General features: G+C 43.0%; 1 long non-coding RNA gene across 1 annotated transcript; it reads left to right on the top strand.

Moving 5' to 3' along the window:
• Positions 1-3425: 3425 nt before the first annotated feature.
• On the top strand, positions 3426-19281 carry LOC138970344 (uncharacterized). The gene is made up of 3 exons (XR_011456899.1): positions 3426-3541; positions 13277-13381; positions 18516-19281. It is a non-coding gene; the product is annotated as an uncharacterized lncRNA (long non-coding RNA).
• Positions 19282-21521: the final 2240 nt, after the last annotated feature.

The following is a 21521-nucleotide window of genomic DNA, read 5'->3' as shown; positions in this document are numbered from 1 at the left end:
AATGATGTCTGAACAACTTTGTCAAGCAACAAAGCCTCAGCATTGACGAAAGCATGGTGCCATATTATGGCCGTCATGGATGCAGACAGTTCATCAGGGGGAAGCCGATTCGCTTTGGCCTATAAGTTCTGGATCCTGGCTACCCCTCTTGGATATGTGGTTCAGCTCAAACCTTACCAAGGTGCGAAAGGCAAGCAGGTAACCGAGTGTCCAGCACTTGGCATGGGAGGCTCTGTTGTCATTGACTTGATCGCCGAAATCCAGGGGAATGATGCTTACCATCTGACGTTTGACAATCTGTTTACCTCGCTGAAGTTAGTTGACCATCTGACAACAAAAGGCATCGGATGCACAGGGACAGTGAGGTCCAACCGCATGGAAGATTGTCCACTCAAGAGCGTCAAAGACATGCAGAATGCAAACATAGGAACTTACGACTACTCCAAAGACGACAAGACCGGCTTCGTTGCGGTTCGCTGGAATGACAACAGCGTGGTGAACGTTGTATCCAACTGTGTGGGCATCCATCCTGTGCAGACAGCCAGCCGTTGGTCGCGATCTGCTCACCAGAGAGTTCAGATTGGTCAACCGTTTCTGATCTCCCACTACAACAAGACCATGGGTGGCGTCGATCGAATGGATCAAAATGTGGACACGTACAGAGTCACCATAAGAACCAAAAAGTGGTGGTGGCCTATTTTTGCATACATTCTAGATGTCTGTGTGCAACAGGCATGGCTGCTGTATCGACACACTGATGCAGCTACCAACACTCCACTGGACCTGCTTGCCGTTCGCCGCGCCATTGTCAAAAACTACTTGGCCAAAGCAGCACAACCCCCACCTGTTGGTCGTCCACATGGCCACACTCCACAGCTTGACCGCAGAGTGTCCAGAGCTGTACGCTTCGACGGCAAAAACCACGTGGTACAGTGGATCGACAAGCAAATCCGCTGTGCTCTCTGCCACAAGAAATGCAGGCAAAAGTGTAGAAAATGCGACGTCGGGGTGCATGTGAAATGCTTTGAGCAATTTCACACTGAGTGAACTGTACAATTGCAACTGTTGACTCCATGTACTGCTAGTCAAGTGCTAAAGTAGTAAGAGGTTACAAATTTGTGTTCTTCCGATCTCAAATTCTACTGGTAAAGTGCATAAGCTGCTGACCATACCGGACAACTACTAGAAAAAGCACCAAAATGTCCCCAATATGAACAGCCAAAGAGGCAGTTTCAATTTCTTTATTTGTTTGAATGCTATGATTACACTTTCAACTGTTCACAGTTTGATGTTGCAAGAAATTAAAGATGTTCAATGCAACCAAGTGCATAAGCTGCTGACCATGACGGAAAACTACGAGAAAAAGCACCAAAATGTCACCAATATGTACAGCCAAAGAGGCAGTTTCAATTGTTTTCATTTGTTTGAATGTTATGTTCACACTGTCAACTGTTCACAGTTTGCTCTTTGCAAGAAATTAAAGATGTTCATTGTGTTCTACAAGAAAATGTCTTACGTTGGTCTTGTTATTTACCTGTGCCCATTCGTGCCTAGCGTCCTCATATGAGGACGGTCGATTTATTGCATATAAATCACAACACATGCCAATACCATTCAAATGACACTTACACATGACTTTTATATATCATTTGACACCAAACAAACAGAAAAAAAATTGAAAAAAAATTCAGGCATTAATGGGTTAACATGAGAGAAGGTCATCCTCCATTTGCAGACATACCGAAGATGAACAGCCCGGGTGCTCTCTGCGCACACTGAATATTTTTTTGATGAATTATTTTTGTAAAAGCCACTCTTGACAGGAAGCATTCAGGATGTTAATTTTTAGTATGTGACTAAGTGCAGGGATTGCCGTATCCCATGTTAAATTCTGCTCAGATCTGAGATGATGAACGGAACTGTTTGCACGAGAAAGAGTGCGCCGTTAACGTTCCAGGGAACATAATTGGTGGTTTGACGCTCGCTTTTTCCGCGGAACCACAAAGGGTTTTACACCTTTCTTTTGGACGATAGCTGACAATGCACAGGCACAACAATGTAAAAAATCTTGTTAGTTTCTTGTCACTGCACACACATGTACAGCCTGACATGTTCTTTTTACAGTCAGTCAAGTATTGACTGAAAGTTAAAACGAGGGCAGAGTGTGATGTTTGTCTCGCCATGTATGTGTGTCTGTGTGTCTGTGCAAAGGATTTCTCAAAAACGGATGTTTATGAAAAGTGATGTACACATGTTTGAGGGCATTTGCTTTTTTTTTCTTTCTTTTAGATTCTTAATAGTTCTATTCGATGACGTCATATTTTCCCGTTTGCAAAAGTTAAAGCCGCACTGTCACGGTCAATTTTTTTTCATAACTTTTGTTGTTGAAATTTTGGTTATTCAATCTCTGACCTGGTCCGGGTTATGGAATTGCATTTCAACTTGGTACCCTAACAATTCGTTATGAAATGTTTATTCAAAATGTACCGATTTGTGCGCTTCTTTTATTATCGGAATTTGAATCGCAATAGTGATATCGATATCATTGTGTTCCTTATTTCTTCTTGTACCTAAAAATACATAGTTTTGTCTCTTTTGCAATTGCGAACAATACTGCCATTTAATAAAGAAAGGCAGTTTTTTCACCTTCTGAATTATCTTCGCGGGTCTGTCTGTCTGTCTCTATCTCTCTGTATCCGTTTCTGTGTCTGTCTCTCTGTGTCTGTCTCTGTGTCTCTCTGTGTCTCTCTGTGTCTCTCTCTCTCTGTCTGTCTCTCTCTCTCTCTCTATCTTTCTCTCTCTCTCTCTCTTTCTCTCTCTCTCTCTCTCTCTGCTCCCCCTCCCTTGTTTAATAAGGAAGGTTAGACTGAAAGAACTGGACGTATTGCAATGCATTCGATTGACTGAATGATCAATCAGTCACGCTTTCTTTCTTTATTTATTTGTTGTTTAACGTCGTTTTCAACCATTCAAGGTTATATCGCGACGTGTCAGTCACGCTACAGCGTTCTTGTTTTGTTTTTCTTTTAAAAGAACGTAGCCTACAAGGACTGAGACACGAACCGAATGCGCCAGCTGATACAGATGAAAAAATACGGTCTGCGATGGATAAAGGTAAGTCCGTTAAACTTAGTATCAGTGTCTTGTCATAATTATATCGTTCTCTTCTTCTTCTTCTTCTTCTTCTTCTTCCGAATCATGAACTGGGTCCTTTTGGACGTTTTAAGTTCTCTACGTCACCAAAGTACTTGCCTTGTGAACTTGAATATGATCAAATTTGGGATGCATTTATTTGGGTAAAAGTCACATTTCGTGAAGAGCCCTCCGCTCCAACAGACCTTGACTTTAACCAGTCGGCCACCCTGTGTATTGACACAGCCAGCGACCGTCGCGAGTCACTCATTGCCTGTATCAGCTGGCGCGTTGGAGAAGGGACGCATTCCATGTTTGTTCTTTCAATCGCAACACAGGGACAAACTATCTCGCTCGCTCGCTCGAATGATCCGTGTTCAAACGTGTGCTGTTCCTTGGCTGGGAAAAGGTAGGGGCTGGTTGTGACTTGTCTGTGTGTGATGTGAAATGTCTCGTGTCTCGAATAGCGCTGCACGTGTTTCTATATGTGGTGATATTTATTCAAGTGTAGTTGTCCGAATTCCAGGAATGTTTGCAGTTTGACAAACTGTAGGCGAGAGAATCATCATGACAGTCTGTTGTCAGTGAAGCAATACTCGTGATGAGAAGCGAATCCTTTGATTTCAAGAATAATAAATAATAACATTGGCTTCGAAATTAATGAGACTTACCTGCGGAACTTACTGTTGACACAGAAAGTAATCGTGCGGGACACTTAAAACTTGAGTCCATGCGTTTCTTTGGTCGCGAAACAACAGGCGCTCGGTGGTGTCGGCTTGGTCCCGAACTCTTGCTATCTGAGGCCAGATGGGAAAGTATGCGTGAGTTAAATAGAATTATTCAGCAATGATCACGCTAGGTAGATAGTAACTTGAACCAGGGACCTATATTTAGATTATAGGTCTATGCTTGAACCGATGGGCTATCATGGTTGAACTGGAACGTTGTAAATTCAGGGCCGTATTTCGACTGTAATCTAAGTCTCCGATTTTGCAGAACTTGCTCTTGTAAGTATAACATTTCATTTTAGATACCTTGGAAGTTATGGAATGAAATGTACACAGATGCTTTTCATTTTACATTGGTTTGAGAAGGAAAACATCGGCAAACCCATTTATCGAAGAAGGGAGACAATTCTGTCGAAATTATGATCAAGATCAAATGACCAAATTAATAAATTCTGTTTAAATTTGCAGCTCAACCCGTCAAGTAACTTCATGAAAAATATCCTTGGATTTGAATAAAGAGATTTGTATTAAAAAAAATAGAAAAAAGAAGTCAATAATGCCACTGGATTGTGAGCTCTCAATTTACAACGCTAAAGTTCAACATCACTGAGTTATCGACAGTAAGTGAAAACCCCCACTCCATCTCGTGAAAACAGTTACCACAGGCTCACCATCTTAGATGTAGCCAGGCATTTACGTGGGATAAGACCATCCTCCCCTCCTCCTGGTCACAAACAGGGTGACCCAAATAAAATGCAACTCACAAAAATGCTAAAAACTTCTACTACATCTGTTGACCAAATGACTTCATATTTGTGACCCTCCACCACGGAATGAGTCGCATGTCACCTTTGCATGATTTTCATATTTTTACATTTTATTACAGAGTTTTTTTATGCTCTATCCAGTGGTGAAAACCGTTTTTAGAAAAGAGCGAAAAGTTTTCGAGTTATAAGCCTGTGACTAAGGTGACCCTCACACTGTTACCAGACACCCCCCGGACTTATATTAAGCCTAGCGCAGAACCGCGCGATGTGACATGCGACTCATTTCGTGGTGGAGGGTCACAAATGACTTCACTATTTGGTGTACATTAACTTCCGCGTATGCATGACCCAGCCTACATTGTGTGGGTCAAATACTGTGACTTTTTTGCAACAACATTTCCAGTTTGTAAGTAAAGTGGTTCGACATTTTCCTTCTTTCCAAAATGTGTTTCAAAACTGTCAAGTCAAGTATTTTATTGGTCAATGACACCAACGCTTTCCTGTCTAGGGATTGCCCTTAAAGCTAGCTGTAAACGCGTTCTTCTGGTTACTGATTATCTCGGGGTTGAATGGATTTGTTTTTGTATGACTAGACGTTCAGGTAATCCAAAAAGTACAAGTCTGGAGGGTTTAAATCAGATAAGTATGGCCTCCGCTCAATGTCAAACCTCGTTCCGTTGAGTCGATCCCCGAATTTGGACACAGGCAGCAGTCAGTGTTGGTTTTTGGTATGTGTCCACTACATTGGGGTGTGCACGTTAAAGATCCCACGATTGACAAAAGGGTCTTTCCTGGCAAAATTGTATAGGCATTGATAAAAATGTCCACCAAATACCCGTGTGCCTTGGAATAATAGGCCGTGAAAGGTGAATGCTCGCCCTAATAGGCTTGAGGTTTGCTGGCCGATGTGAATGCGTGATATATTGTGTAAAAAATTCCATCTCACACGGCATAAATAAATCCCTGCGCCTTGAATCCGTGGTTGAGATATGTGCGCGATATAAATTGCATAAAATAAAATAAAATAAATAAAATAAATCCGGGCCGTGTCAAATCGTGGACAGATCTGTCACTTGGTCACAACAAGCGGTCAAACCAAGTTTTAATAACCAAGCGCTAACTCCTTTTTCAGACGGAAACCTGTCAAGTGCAACCAAACCTGGCCAAATGACGGTTTATTTTCCGATATTTGTCCACTAAAACCAGTCAAGAACCGGGATGAGTTTGGTTAAAAGCGAACACCGAGTCTGTATCGGTTCACCTCTCACGTTACACACAACAAGGAGGGTAACATGAATAACACCGAATTCCAATTGTCGCCTAACGTCGAATTGCTCCATTGTCGCCTAATGACGAATTGCCAAATGTCGCCTAATGTCGAATTGCCAATTGTCGCCTTACCTAGAATGCCAAATGTCGCCTAATGTCGAATTGCCAATTGTCGCATAAGACCGAATTCCCATTGTCGCCTAACATAGAATGCCAAATGTCGCCTAATGTCGAATTGCCAATTGTCGCATAAGACCGAATTCCCATTGTCGCCTAACATAGAATGCCAAATGTCGCCTAATGTCGAATTGCCAATTGTCGCATAAGACCGAATTCCCATTGTCGCCTAACATAGAATGCCAAATGTCGCCTAATGTCGAAGTGCCAAATGGTGCCTAACACCGAATTACTTTTTGTTTTAACTGTTTTTAATCCAATTGTTCACTCCATTACAAAAGGCTGGCATTTGAATATATTTGGTTTAAACACGATTTTATTCAGAATTTCACAAGATAAAATGGACTGATTTTACACACAAACAAGCAATATACTTATAGGCAGTGAGTAACATGACGTACAATTACACAGCCTGCCTGTTGTTGGGTGCCACGTTGCCCTGAACGTGAACCCCGCAGTCGTAACACAAGGCATGTCCGCAAGGGACGAACACTGCTCTATGCCATTCCAAACACCCGGACCACACTCGCTATATCGGCGCGGCAGCAGAGACATCTGTTGTTGGGTGCCACGTTGCCCTGAACGTGAACCCCGCAGTCGTAACACAAGCAGGGTTCGTACAGAGTCCTTGAACCCTGGAAAACTCCTTGAAAATTGGAAAACCTTTTCCAGGCCTTGAAAAGTGCTTGAAAATAGAGTTTTGTTAAATAGTCATTGAAAAGTACTTGATTTTTCCAAATTGTTGCCTATACATTTCGTCAGCAGCTTGTCTTATTTAAAAAAAAATGCAACCCCCTTTTTTTTCGTCAAATACAGTACACACATTTTGGGAGAATAAAAGATCGAGTGAAAACGAAAGCAGACGAACTAACTATTACTAGTCACCCGTAGTTGCCTCCCTTCCCGGAAGTTGGCAAGGGAAACAACTACGGAATGACTAATAGTTTGCAGACTTGAAAAACTGAAGGTAAACTTGGCGCTTTGCATTAATTTGGGGAAAATCATGTCCTTGAAAAGCATTTATTTGGTCCTGGAAATGTCCTTGAAAACTCATTGAATTGTATCAGCTCTGCCCTGCAGGAACCCTGCACAAGGCATGTCCGCAAGGGACGAAAACTGCGTCCCGGGAGTTCAAGAGACAAACGGGGCACGAGTTGTCGGGTGCCCTTGTGGGGGAGCTGCTGCGGTCTGTGGTGTCGTCCTGGTCATCCTGGTGGTTGACGTTTTCCTCGTCCGTTTCTGGCTCTCTATCTGGGTTGCCTTCTCATGGTCCATCAGCGTTGCTGTCTTCGTCAGTTTGGGATTCTGATGTCTCAACATGATCCTCGGCATATCTCCTCATGAACGCGCATGCTCTTTTGACGAAGGCCAGCGGGGCGATTTGTTGACCTGTGAGTTGTTCGCCAAGGACTGCAAGTCGTCGCTCATTATTGATCTGCAACACCGAACGCCTCCTTGCGATCTCCTCGCCGTTTGTCAGAAGGGAAAGGTCATTCAGTTTGCATTCTATCAATTTGTTAACCGTACCTTCTTGCATCTTGAAGTGGTTGTCTGGAAGCGGTCCGTGTGAGTGAGGGTTGGTTACTCTGCAGACGCCATCTCTGATGACCGCTCGGCCCCTGCAGTCTGCATCCGTACATGACAGGTATCGCGACAACGTTTTCCCTATGCGCTTTGTACCTCGGTACTCATGGTCTTCATGTCGATATAAAGTGGTGTCCTTCCTTCTTCCTTCAAATGTGGTGGCAGACTCGGAACTGTGTAACTTGCTTTGATTCGTTGTGACTTTATATAATGCTGGTTTTCAATTTTGGCCATCATAGCTGGACTCCGAACACTTTGTTCACATCACGCCAAACTCAACGCGAAATTTACGTGAAGCTCAACATTACCCTTTCTCAATTGTGAATAGAGCTCAACTTGGCGTTCTTTTCTTTATTTTGCGTTCTGTTCTTGGCAATATGTTTGTCACGTTATTTCCCATAAAAACGCGGAAGACATTAAGTGAGCTTTCTTTGTCTGTCTGACTATCTTGTCTGTCCGGGACCGTCTGTGTTAGGCGACAATGGGAATTCGGTGTTAGGCGCCATTTGGCAATTCGACATTAGGCGACATTTGGAATTCTATGTTAGGCGACAATGGGAATTCGGTGTTAGGCGCCATTTGGCAATTCGACATTAGGCGACATTTGGAATTCTATGTTAGGCGACAATGGGAATTCGGTGTTAGGCGCCATTTGGCAATTCGACATTAGGCGACATTTGTCTAAAGAACAAATTCTAAGTTAGGCGACAAATGGTATTCGGTCTTTGGCGACAATTGCAATTCGGCGTTATTCCTCGTTCCCAACAAGGAGGGACAGAATGGGTGGTGGCAGTCGCGAGAAGGAGGGAGGGGGGATGAGAATTAGTGACCGACATTGGCAGTGTATTATGTAAATGATTATTATCATGAATCCCGTATCACTCTTTGTGCTAAGAACACGGCGCAAAAAAAAAAAAGAAAAAAAAAGACGGGTTGGGGGAGGATTTGGGGGGGGGGGGGGGGAGGGATCGAGTTGTTGGGAGGGAATGCCTTACAACGATCTATGTCTGCTTCATCTGTGTACTCGATCCGGTCTCCGAGACAACTTGCCTTTACTTGGCTCACCAACTTGAGAAAGGGCCAGTTCTGTTTTATGTTGCCGGTCACGGCCCAAACGGGAGTAAATCTCCTTCACACACTGACACACACACACACGCACGTAGGCTAGCAGGCACGCACGCACATACACACACACACACGCACGTAGGCTCGCAGGCACGCACACACACACACACACACATACACACACACACACGTAGGCTCGCAGGTACGCACACACACACACATGCTCGCAGGCTTGCACACGCACACACACACACACACACATACACACACACACACACACACACACACACACACACACACACACACACACACACACGCCCACCCACAGGCGACTGACATAGTGCGTCATGATTCATCTTCTTCTGGCAAACTTTACTAAGACATGATCTTTTAGATAAGATGGTGTCTATAACCGCTTATAACCGAGAAGGACAGCGCTTTTAAAGTTCATGTGAAAGTGGTGTGAAAATCAGTACCGTCACTTCTTCATTTCCGAGTGTAAGGCCATCGAATTGAGAGAGAGAGAGAGAGAGAGAGGGACGGAGGGAGGGACGGACGGACGGACGCCAGCGACGAAAGAACGAACAAGGAATTTATAAAAAGAAAGGACGATAGAGAGACCGAAAAAAAGGCAACAGGAATTCGATGTTTGTATCATGCAGGCAGAGCAGATGTGCAGCAGCTTTCTTATAAATCAGAAACAATTTGATTATCCCTGGCTGGGGGTTTAATGCGTACGCGAGCAATTCAGCAATTCTGTGCATGTGGTGTCTCGATCACTGTTATAGCTGAAACCCGGTTAGCCGTTCGTTTATTATACGTTTCCCGGTACACGTGACCATAACGCATGGTTTTTCATTACGGGTGTTGAACGAAATGTGACAACACATGCGATGAATTGCGAAACATCAAAGTTTTGAGGTTGCAACGTTGGAACAAATCCACCAGTGTCCGATAAAAGGGTTGGGACTTATACTTACGCACCCCACCACACACACACACACACATACACAAACACACACACACGCACGCACCCACGCACACACACACACACACACACACACACGCATTCACAGAGAGGACACAACTAAATTGCTTAAAATCAAAATTACGAACTCTGATAAACTCTTCTGAGCTTATCATACGGGCATGAGGGGGGGGGGGGGGGTGCTAACAAAAAGCGTGAGACTGAGAGTTTATATGGAAACTTACATTTCATATCAATCTTTTTCCGTATTAATTTTGTAGGTTGTAATTCGGTACTTCATAGACAGAACATGGGTTGTGTGCGTGTGTACTCCCGTCGGTCGTATCTTGTTTGACCGTATCTCGTTTGACCGTATACATTCACTGGAACGGACTCGCAGTGCGTGGGAAAGTTTACTTGGCTCTTCAGCTCGATGGATGGTGCTTCTGTCCCACGAACTGGTGTCCATTAGGGAGTAGCTCTGTAGATGTGCTAGTAGGCAGTGGAGGAGGGGGAGGGGGGGGGGACACCTAGCAAGAGAATGGAGGTGACGGGGTTGTTGGTACTCTATAAATATTTAGTAAAAGTTATATGTTTAAGAAATGTGAGGGTTTTTTAATTCTATATAGGGGATGGGGATGGACCAGTAAAAGGCCGGTAATTTATTAAGTCACGTGGGTTAAAAACTGGTTAAGACTTAGGACCACTTTTCTTAAAAAGATAAAAGTCCAATTCCGTTCGTGATTTATAGCCTATACACAATGTTCAGGGTGAAGGTGATGGGTACGAGTTAAAAAAAAAAAAAAAAAAAAAAAAAGACACAGACACTCACACAGGACTCACACGCTCCACTGATTATTCCCATTCATTAAAATTTACAGCTTAGGTGTACTAAGAGGTAAGACTTATACGTGGTGATCTAAGACATCACAATATGTTGAAGTCTTAAGTTGGCTTATGTAGGTTAAGAGCCTGTTTATAAAACATGTTCCTTACGCAAGGAATAAGAGGTAGTGATAGAATATAATCCAGTGAGATAGGGTATAAAACGTGTTGGTTAAAAGTCCGGTTAGATGAGGTACAGGTATGGGTGTTAGTGTACGGTGCACGGCACCCCCCCGCCAGGTGGAGTGAGGAGACCCTTCGCTCCCAGCAGGCGGGCGCCGGCGAGACGCGCACACTAACAAAAGAAAACAATGTGACTGGTGTACCGCCACCCGTCTGCGGGGTGGGACAGACACTGTCCTTCGATCCCCGCGCGGCTGACGTACACAATATGGTGGCGGTAGTTGAGGAATAGTGGCGATTGTTGGGGTATGGTAGGGTAAGGGGCGAGGTCTCGACCGGTCCCCGTCCATCTGGGATAGGGGCGGAGTGGGGGAGAGGGGGAGAAGGGTTGCATGTACCAGCCTGTACATGCGGGAATGGGGGGGATGGGCCGTTGAGGACCTTTTTGAACGCGGCCTTGGCTCTTCACACAGGTCATAGACCATTTATCCTGGACCGCCAACTGGCTCTCTCTCCGCTCTTTTTCTCTATTACGAGGTAGCGGCCTCTCGCATTTAGGAACCTACGCTCACAAGCCTTTCAGAAATCAGGGGGGACGTGATATCCGGTGTCGATTGTAAACATGGACGAAGTTGCCGAGGTAAGTTCTGAAAATGCTAAAATAAACTCAGCAAAAGTGCATATGGAACATGTTTTTCGATGAGTTTTGTTAAGTTTAGTTTGGAGTTTTGGAAAATCCAGTTCATTGTCACCTCCCATTGTCACAAATAACTGGAGCGTGCTTTCTTTTCACTGTCTTCGAATCGCTGGCCTTTCAAACCGGACGCTAAGCGCCCCTGAAAGGCGGCGTCGTAACCGGCCTCGAAGGGTCACGTGACGAGTTGGCGGTCCAGGCACAGGTGTACTCACAGGTAATTCAATACGGGGTACAATACCCTTTTATACCCGGTGCGTCACTGACGGTCTTTGTTCAGTGGCTCCGCTATGTCGTTCTCCCTCAGGTGTGAAAGCTCAGGGCAAAATTATCTCTTGATCACTGCGGGCACACGGCGGACAAATGTTGAGTGTTGGACCGGTATGCAACAGCAGGAAGTTGGCTTGGAATGTATTTAAGATACCGCCACTGTGATGGGCGGCGTTAAGGCGACCTTCTATCGGCGTATTGAAAAATACTGCAATATAATACAATACGATACGATACGATACGATACGATACGATGCGATGCGATGCGATGCGATGCGATGCGATGCGATGCGATGCGATGCGATGCGATGCGATGCGATGCGATGCGATGCGAGAGAGAGAGAGAGAGAGAGAGAGAGAGAGAGAGAGAGAGAGAGAGAGAGAGAGAGAGAGAGAGAAAGAACTCAGAACTCAGAACTCAGAACTCAGAACTTTATTACATAAGGATAAAGGTTTTAGGCTTAGCCTAATCTTCCAAGAGAGAGAGAGAGAGAGAGAGAGAGAGAGAGAGAGAGAGAGAGAGAGAGAGAGAGAGAGAGAGAGAGAGAGAGAGAGAGAGAGAGAGAGAGAGAGAGAGAGAGAGAGATGATTAAATGACAGTTTCTGAGCTCAGGTGGCCCTAGATTGCAGCATTTTTCTTCCTTGAAAAAAAAAATCCGGGGGGGCATGTCCCCAGAACCCCCTAGCATGTTCGGGCGCTTCGTGCCCTCAATTAGGCCGCTTTGTGCCCTCAATTAGGCCGCTTTGTGCCCTCAATTAGGCCGCTTTGTGCCCTCAATTAGGCCGCTTTGTGCCCTCAATTAGGCCGCTTTGTGCCCTCAATTAGGCCGCTTTGTGCCCTCAATTAGGCCGCTTTGTGCCCTCAATTAGGCCGCTTTGTGCCCTCAATTAGGCCGCTTTGTGCCCTCAATTAGGCCGGTTTGTGCCCTCAATTAGGCCGGTTTGTGCCCTCAATTAGGTCGCTTTATGCCCTCAATAAGGCCGCTTTATGCCCTCAATTAGGCCGCTTTGTGCCCTCAATTAGGCCGCTTTGTGTCCTCAATTAGGCCGATGTGTGCCCTCAATTAGGCCGCTTTGTGCCCTCAATTAGGCCGCTTTGTGCCCTCAATTCAGGCGCTTCGCGCCTTCAAGTTTGTCATACTCTTGACCCACACCACCCCCACCCCCTCCGCCTGCTGCTGCTCCACCCTTTTTCAATATCGTATTTGATAAATGACGGCCTTTACGAGCGTACCTTTTCCTGTGGACACGAATTTCTGGATTACTTATATTTGCCATTAGCTGACTTGTCTTGTGATCCTCGGATCACGGGTTCGAATCCGGGCCGTGAGGGGCGCGGATCATTTTATGCGATGTCTCAGACACGGTACCACGTCCCACCGCCGTGGGTCGAAGAAGACATGCAGGATCATTATGCCAGCAGTGCAGGTGATTGATTTCACCTGTCCACGCACACGAATGGTAGCGCGACTCTTGTTGCTGCTAGCTTTCCATTGGGAGGAAGCTGCACGAATTTCTTAGCAATGGGACAATATCGCCCTCTATCAATAGGAGAAAGATACCTTGATTTGTCATCTGTCAGTATACAATAATTAAATATTGCTTTCTTCCAAAGGTGTAGCTGCACCAGGTGTGACCAGGTTGGGGATGATTGATTTGCAAAGAGGTCCGGGTGTTCTACAACCTATTACAGCTGTGCGTCAAACATCCAGCCGTCAAGGTAAAACCAGTGTTTATTGATCTGACTAACACTGATATGACAGTCATAGCAATGAATTGCTTTAAGATCTCGAGTCTCGAAAACGGTTCATTCAATCATCGAGAAACAAGATGATCATGTTGAAATGTGGATAATGTCAAATGACCTACTGGTCAAATGGGTGGGTTATTGTCTATGGCTACTCATGACCATCTTGTTTTATGATTATTGACCATAATAACCCACCCATACTACGATTGGTCATTCTCTTTGGCTCTACACGACCATTTAGTTTTTTTTTATTATTGACCATAAAAACCCACCCATATTACGATAAGTCATTCTCTATGGCTCCACGTGACCATCTTGTTACACCCCCGGTATAGGGGTGTGTATAGGTTTCGCTCGATGTGTTTGTGTGTTTGTGCCCGGTGTTTGTGTGTTTGTGTTTGCAAGTAGATCTCAAGAATGAACGGACCTATCGTCACCAAACTTGGTGAACAGGTTCTATACATTCCTGAGACGGTCCTTACAAAAATTGGGACCAGTCAAACACACGGTTAGGGAGTTATTGGTGGATTAAAATTATACAAGGACTTATAGACGGACACCCCCGTTGGTCAAAGGGAAATAACCATTCTCACTGCCACCAACTGAGAAGGTTATTTTTCTTTGACGGGGGTGTTTTTCCTATCGGAGGAATTTCTTGTTTTATTCTTATTGACCATAATAACCCACCCATATTACCATAAGTCATTCTCTTCGGCTCTACATGACCGTCTTGACACTGAACGCTTTCTTGGATAACGTTCACTTCATTTATTTGTCTGTCTGTGTAATCAAGGCCTTTGGGTCGATGAACTCGTGAACGTCTCGTTTTCTTTAAATTCCAGTACCTTACCATTCTTGTTGTTTGATTCTTGATTGTGGACCTAAAGCAGCTAGATTTATCTGTTTTGGGTTCATTCAATAGATTTTAAATGTTTAAGATTGTCGACAAGCGTCGCATCAAGTAATGTAAAGTAATAGTAGAATGACTATTATAGTGGTGGTATCACAACGAGGTGAAAGTTGAGTTCTGTTATCTTAAATTAATCTGACGACTAAGGGGTGTATGTGAATGTGTACATTTCAAAGCTGTTTTGGGTGTGAAGGTATTCCCGTTCAAGTCATATTTTACACGAAGTAAAGGACTCTTAGTTGTGTTGGGTGCTTGGACTTTGAAGATGAGGAGGGGGGGGGGGGGGGGCGGGAAGTGGAGGTTATTTTTAATGTTTTATTCTTATTGTTTTTAGCAAAATGTGCACGAAAGCAGGGGGTAAAATCGTTTTAACAATAAGTTTACTTCGTGTTTTTGTATAACCACATTCGACACGAACTCATGTGCGAAGTCAACAAGAATCAGGCTCAATACAATTAATTTGTTCGATAACGGCTAGCTTTTTATATTTAGTCAAGTTTTGACTAAATATTTTAACATCGAGGGGGAATCGAAACGAGGGTCGTGGTGTATGTGCGTGTGTGTGTGTGTGTGTGTGTGTGTCTGTCTGTGTGTGTGTGTGTGTGTAGAGCGATTCAGACTAAACTACTGGACCGATCTTTATGAAATTTGACATGAGAGTTCCTGGGTATGAAATCCCCGAACTTTTTTTTCATTTTTTTGATAAATGTCTTTGATGACGTCATATCCGGCTTTTCGTGAAAGTTGAGGCGGCACTGTCACACCCCCATTTTTCAACCAAATTAGTTGAAATTTTGGTCAAGTAATCTTCGACGAAGCCCGGACTTCGGTATTGCATTTCAGCTTGGTGGCTTAAAAATTAATTAATGACTTTGGTCATTAAAAATCGGAAAAATGTAAAAAAAAATAAAAATGTATAAAACGATCCAAATTTACGTTTATCTTATTCTCCATCATTTGCTGATTCCAAAAACATATAAATATGTTATATTCGGATTAAAAACAAGCTCTGAAAATTAAATATATAAAAATTATTATCAAAATTAAATTGTCGAAATCAATTTAAAAACACTTTCATCTTATTCCTTGTCGGTTCCTGATTCCAAAAACATATAGATATGATATGTTTGGATTAAAAACACGCTCAGAAAGTTAAAACAAAGAGAGGTACAGAAAAGCGTGCTATCCTTCTTAGCGCAACTACTACCCCGCTCTTCTTGTCAATTTCACTGCCTTTGCCATGAGCGGTGGACTGACGATGCTACGAGTATACGGTCTTGCTGAAAAATGGCATTGCGTTCAGTTTCATTCTGTGAGTTCGACAGCTACTTGACTAAATATTGTATTTTCGCCTTACGCGACTTGTTTTCTTTTCTTCTCCTTCTTCTTCTTCTTCTTCTTCTGTTCGATGGATAGTTTGGGTGCGGTCCCACAAATAACGTTTACTGTGTAAACTTCTTGCAGCATGGGTTGTCAATACAGGAGGACAATAACACAACACAGTCTGAATGCATAACATTGTTAATGATAATGAAAATACCCCTTGAAAGATGAGTATAGGATTGTAAGATGACAAATAATCACTGCCGTCGTATTGGTTTCTGATTCATGACTAAGGAAAGCCAACCTTAGTTGTTGATTTTTGTCCGTTTACGAATTATGTGAAACTTTAGATATACTACGCCTATTATGAGGTTTACTATTGTAGTAAAAACGCAACAGCTACGTTATCTGGGCTTGGAAAGGTCTGATATTTTATCTGACAGATTTCAGTCAATCAACAGTGCTACAAACTAAACAATCTGACGCTCTATCTTTAGAGAGAGAGGGGAAAACGCAGAAACCTCATCAGCAGCAGGAAAACGCGATAGAGTTCAGATATCAAAGTTTAAAAAAAGCAAGAAAAAAAGCGTATTTTATGGAAATTTCACGTTGAATGATTAATAGACTTCAATCAAAAACACTGTGTGTGGCTGATTCCAGCTCTGTGTGTGTGTGTGTGTGTGTGTGTGTGTGTGTGTGTGTGTGTGTGTGTGGATAAAAGATACCGCGGATGCATTCATGTTCACCACCACAGATTAAGACATAGACATCGAAAACCTCATTATCTCTTGTAATCTAAACAACAAAGTGACTGTGGTGAGCTGAGATGAACATAGTTAAAAAAACAAAAGATATCTGTACTCACCGATACAAGAACAGCACAAGACAGTACGAATTTTCGCTTATGTAAGCTTCCATACATGATAAGCGAAAATTCGTACTGTCTTGTGCTGTTCTTGTAGCGGTGAGTACAGATATCTTTTTTTTTTAAACTTTAAATTTTTATTTTATTTTTTATCTCTTGTAACATAACATGTACTCGGTGATGATCTTGGATTGACGCCCTCCAAGAGCCTAATTGAAGACCTCCGTCACTTCGCTCCGTCGAGTTTCAAATACATGGACGGAGTGGGGCTTAATACACATGATAAACTCAGAGCACCACTTGACACGACAGCGTCGACCCTCGTGAAGTGCCACCGACAGTCCAGTATTTTGTCCAGATTTGTCAAGGCGTTCACATTGAGTAAGAGCACATAGCACAAAATCAATGGCCTTGCTGCGTTCTCTGCAGAGAGGGATTTTTTTAATTTTGTAAAATTTTTTTTAAAGGCCTACTCCGCCTCGGGAAAGCAGTTCGCGTCACCATCTCAAATCTGATCAGGCTTTTACCTCGGATAAAACCATCCCTCCACTCGGTCATATACCAACAATTAACAGCCTGGGTGCCCTCTGTGCACAGTGATAGTTTTTTTTTTTTTTTAGAATTCATTTTGTAAAAGACACGGGTGCCTTATCCGCAAATTAATTCATCAAAAATGTCCAACTCATCACAGTAATCAGTCCGGGTGCTGAGTTTAGGTATGTGACCAAATGGAGGGATTGTCTTATCCGATATGTAAATGCCCCCAGTGCCAGATCATTGATGGTGAGCCGAACTATTTTTACGAGAAGGGGAGTGCCTTTAATTGGTTTAAACATACGTTTATTTTAACAAAGGTTACAATCATGACATGTATACAAAGTTCACAGAAACAGCAACAAGCTAGAAGCTTATAGTGGTGTTCCTGCAGGACAGTACAACATAAGGCGGTAACGGCTGAACAATTTGTCTCAAGAAACCAAATCTAATAATAACGTAATAAACGTTGCATAATGATTATAAAGAAAGACAGTAAAAGGAAGGAAGGAGGGAAAGAAGATGAATAAAAGAAGAGGGATGGGTAGGAGATGTGCAGAAGTTAAAATTGTTGTCCGGCTTGTAGAGCATTTATTCTGGTTTGCCTTTAATTAAAACTCTTCACAACTAACCTTCAATTTGTTTTGAGTCACGTGCGCGAAGATTAAATTGCAGCTAAATGATAGATCGGTGCAGATTACCCCGCGCGTCTAAAGGTTTTCACGAAGCAAAATGCCACTGAAGACAAAGCGACGGGTGATTTTATATCATTATTGTATTACGTTTTTGTTGATAAGAGCAGTAAACCATGCAGTATTACAGAATTTCAGGCATTACCATCCTGAAGAACTGTCTGACGAACATTTAAATGAAGAATTTACCAACACTGGTTGCTGTTGTGTATTTCAATCAATATCAATCAATCAATATGAGGCTTATATCGCGCGTATTCCGTGGGTACAGTTCTAAGCGCAGGGATTTTTTTTAATTTTTTAATTTTATGCAATTTATATCGCGCACATATTCAAGGCGCAGGAATTTATGTATGCCGTGTGAGATGGAATTTTTTTTAATTTTTTTTACACAATACATCACGCATTCACATCGGCCAGCAGATCGCAGCCATTTCGGCGCATATCCTACTTTTCACGGCCTATTATTCCAAGTCACACGGGTATTTTGGTGGACATTTTTATCTATGCCTATACAATTTTGCCAGGAAAGACCCTTCTGTCAATCGTGGGATCTTTAACGTGCACACCCCAATGTAGTGTACACGAAGGGACCTCGGTTTTTCGTCTCATCCGAAAGACTAGCACTTGAACCCACCACCTAGGTTAGGAAAGGGGGGAGAAAATTGCTAACGCCCTGACCCAGGGTCGAACTCGCAACCTCTCGCTTCCGAGCGCAAGTGCGTTACCACTCGGCCACCCAGTATTTCAGACATTCTGATTGCAACACTTTTGTTACAGGGGAGCATCGCAAACTGACTTCAAATCAAGAATAATCAAGACGCACTTTTTCTGGAGACAGCAAAGGAGTCCAACTGTCGTCAGAACTGAAGCGAATAAAGGAATGACGTCAGTCCGGAGACGATAGAAAAGTTAAAATGACGTCATAACGAAACACGAGGAGGAAGGATTGGATACGTACTGTGATGAAAGGGGTGCGGAAACATACGACGTCACACAGCCCTTTACCCTACAACGATGATAAAGTAGAAGAATAGTCAAGAACGAAAGGTACAGATGACGTAACAAAAAAACCCGAAGAATGACGCCATGCAGACCTCACTGTAGATTAGGTTTTGCACATCTTGTGTAATACGTCTTGTGGACACAACGTTACACGACTTAACAAGAGCATCGCTGTGAATAACGACACGCAGACTTCATTGTAGACGCAGTGAGAAATAAGCGCGCTGTGGATGACGTCGAACACACCTCACAAATGACGTCATGTGGACCTAACTGCACATGACGCGAAAAAGAAATCGCTGTGGATGACGACAGGCGGATGACGTCGTGAGTGCCTCGTTTAATATGACGTCATAGGAATAGTTGAGAATGAAGAAAGTGACGAGGAGACTGCGGAACCTGTGGTCCTGGCGGAAGTCTTCCCTTCTGGTTCCGCTTGTGAGCTGCGTCATTGTGTTGCAAACACTCATTCTTATCAGGATGAACGCAGGTGAGTGGTGTAAATTATTCGCAACCGGCTTGCATGCGCGCGCGCGCGCGTGTGTGTGTGAGTGTGTTTGTGTGTGTGTGTGTGTGTGTGTGTGTGTGTGTGTGTGTGTGTGTGTGTGTGTGTGTGTGTGTGTGTGTGTTGCAGAATCCCATTCTCATCTTAGAATAATAAATGCGAGTAGAAGTAAATTGCAACATTGCGCGCGCACTTGTGAGTGTGTGGATGTGTGTGTGTGTGTGTGTGTGTGTGTGTGTGTGTGTGTGTGTATGTGTGTGTGTGTATGTGTTTGTGTGTGTGTGTGTGTATGTTTGTGTGTGTGTGTGTGTGTGTGTGTGTGGGTAGGATACTCGGTTAGATTCACGCAGCGTCAAACGCACTTTCGTTGCGTTGCAAAGGATTGAAAATACAGAGGAAGATTTGACGACGACGACGACGACGATGAAGAAGGAGAAGACGACGACGATGATGATGATGATGATGATGATGATGATGATGATGATGATGATGATGATGATGATGATGATGATGATGATGACGATGATCAACAAACATGCAAAAAGCATATACAAGTCACTGATTATAAACAAAGCAAACTAAACTGACAGAACACCATTCAGTATTAATATTCATTACCAATTCAGTGCCCCATATAGCTTTTTGACCAATCAGGACGGATTCTATATGACCCTCTAAATGTTATAACGTTCAGGCAGGGACCCTTTTTGTTTATCAAGCTAAAAATTAACAAGACAAAGTAAAAAATTAAATCAACAATATCAGCGTGATTTATTCAAAAGAATGACACTTCAAATGCTGTCAGATAATACTCTCTTTATCTAAAAAATACCGAAAAGCGAGTTTTGTCGGTGGGTGCTTTACGGAACAGCAAGGCACCGCCCATCATCTGAGTGTGCACAATGCCGAACCGCTCACTTGAAATCTAAATTATCTAAGTTCGGAAAAATCAAGTGAAATTGCGTCACTCGCTTTATGTCAAATGTATTTCCCATCCGTCTGGAGTCGGTTCTAAATCTGTCGCTCTCTGTTCAACAAGAAAAAGCGATTGTGAGATTGTTGTGTGTCAAATGCATTTGACCTGTGAATATTCATCACGTCAGGTGTGTTACTCTGATTGGCTGACCCAGGTCACGAGAATTCTTTGACTGACAGGCATAATCAGGTAGGAGCGCTCAAGTTCCCATTGCGGCTGTTCTGTCTAATTCGCGGGGTCGCTTCGAAATTTCTTTTGGTCGAATTACGGTAATAAAACCGTTATTTCTAATATGCTGACTGTTAGCAAATGATAACAGACATGTCTCACAAACGATATCAGCATTCGCCTAAAAGGCTCATGCTTGATATCTTTTTTCTCGACATATCTGTTATCATTTGCTAACAGTCAGCATATTAGAAATAACTCATAATAAATCCCAATCAATTCTAACACACACACGCGCACACACACACACGCACACACACACACACACACACACACCCGCACACACACACACACACATACACACACACACACACACATACACACACACACACACACACACACACATCCCCTTCATACTCCAGGAAAGAAAACGATTATTACAATTTGACCTTTCTATTCGGAAAGGAACACACGGTTTGGTAAGAAACAAAGGCGGGCGTTGTTCGGGGAAATCATTGATTATATATTACAGCTGTTGTTAATTCGTGGAGCCTATACAATATATTATATATACATATACAGCTGTACAAGAATTATTACTCATTGGGTTAATGCAGTTTATTTGGGACATACATTCATATTGATGTGAATATTGATTTTGGTATTAAGGGGAATGTAGTCGTAATGCCTGCTTACAACATCTGCCGTTTTTAAAATTAAAGATTCATGCGTCTATGTTTCTGGATCAATGTACATGTAGAACGCCAAGTGCTGCCTTCTCTTGGACAAAAAGGGTTGGTTTGCAAGACTATTGACGTTGTTAAGACGAAATATCGAGTTAGTAAGCAAGACTATTGACGTTGTTAAGACGAAATATCGAGTTAGTTCTATTGACGTTGTTAAGACGAAATATCGAGTTAGTTAGCAAGACTATTGCAGATGTTAAGACGAAATATCGAGTTAGTAAGGAAGACTATTGACGTTGTTAAGACGAAATATCGAGTTGGTTTGCAAGACTATTGACGTTGTTAAGACGAAATATCGAGTTAGTAAGCAAGACTATTGACGTTGTTAAGACGAAATATCGAGTTAGTTCTATTGACGTTGTTAAGACGAAATATCGAGTTAGTTA

Source organism: Littorina saxatilis, linkage group LG7 (genome assembly GCF_037325665.1).
Source record: "Littorina saxatilis isolate snail1 linkage group LG7, US_GU_Lsax_2.0, whole genome shotgun sequence".
NCBI lineage: Eukaryota > Metazoa > Mollusca > Gastropoda > Littorinimorpha > Littorinidae > Littorina > Littorina saxatilis.
Note: the sequence above shows the minus strand (reverse complement) of the source record. Positions and strands in the feature narration are given on the sequence as shown.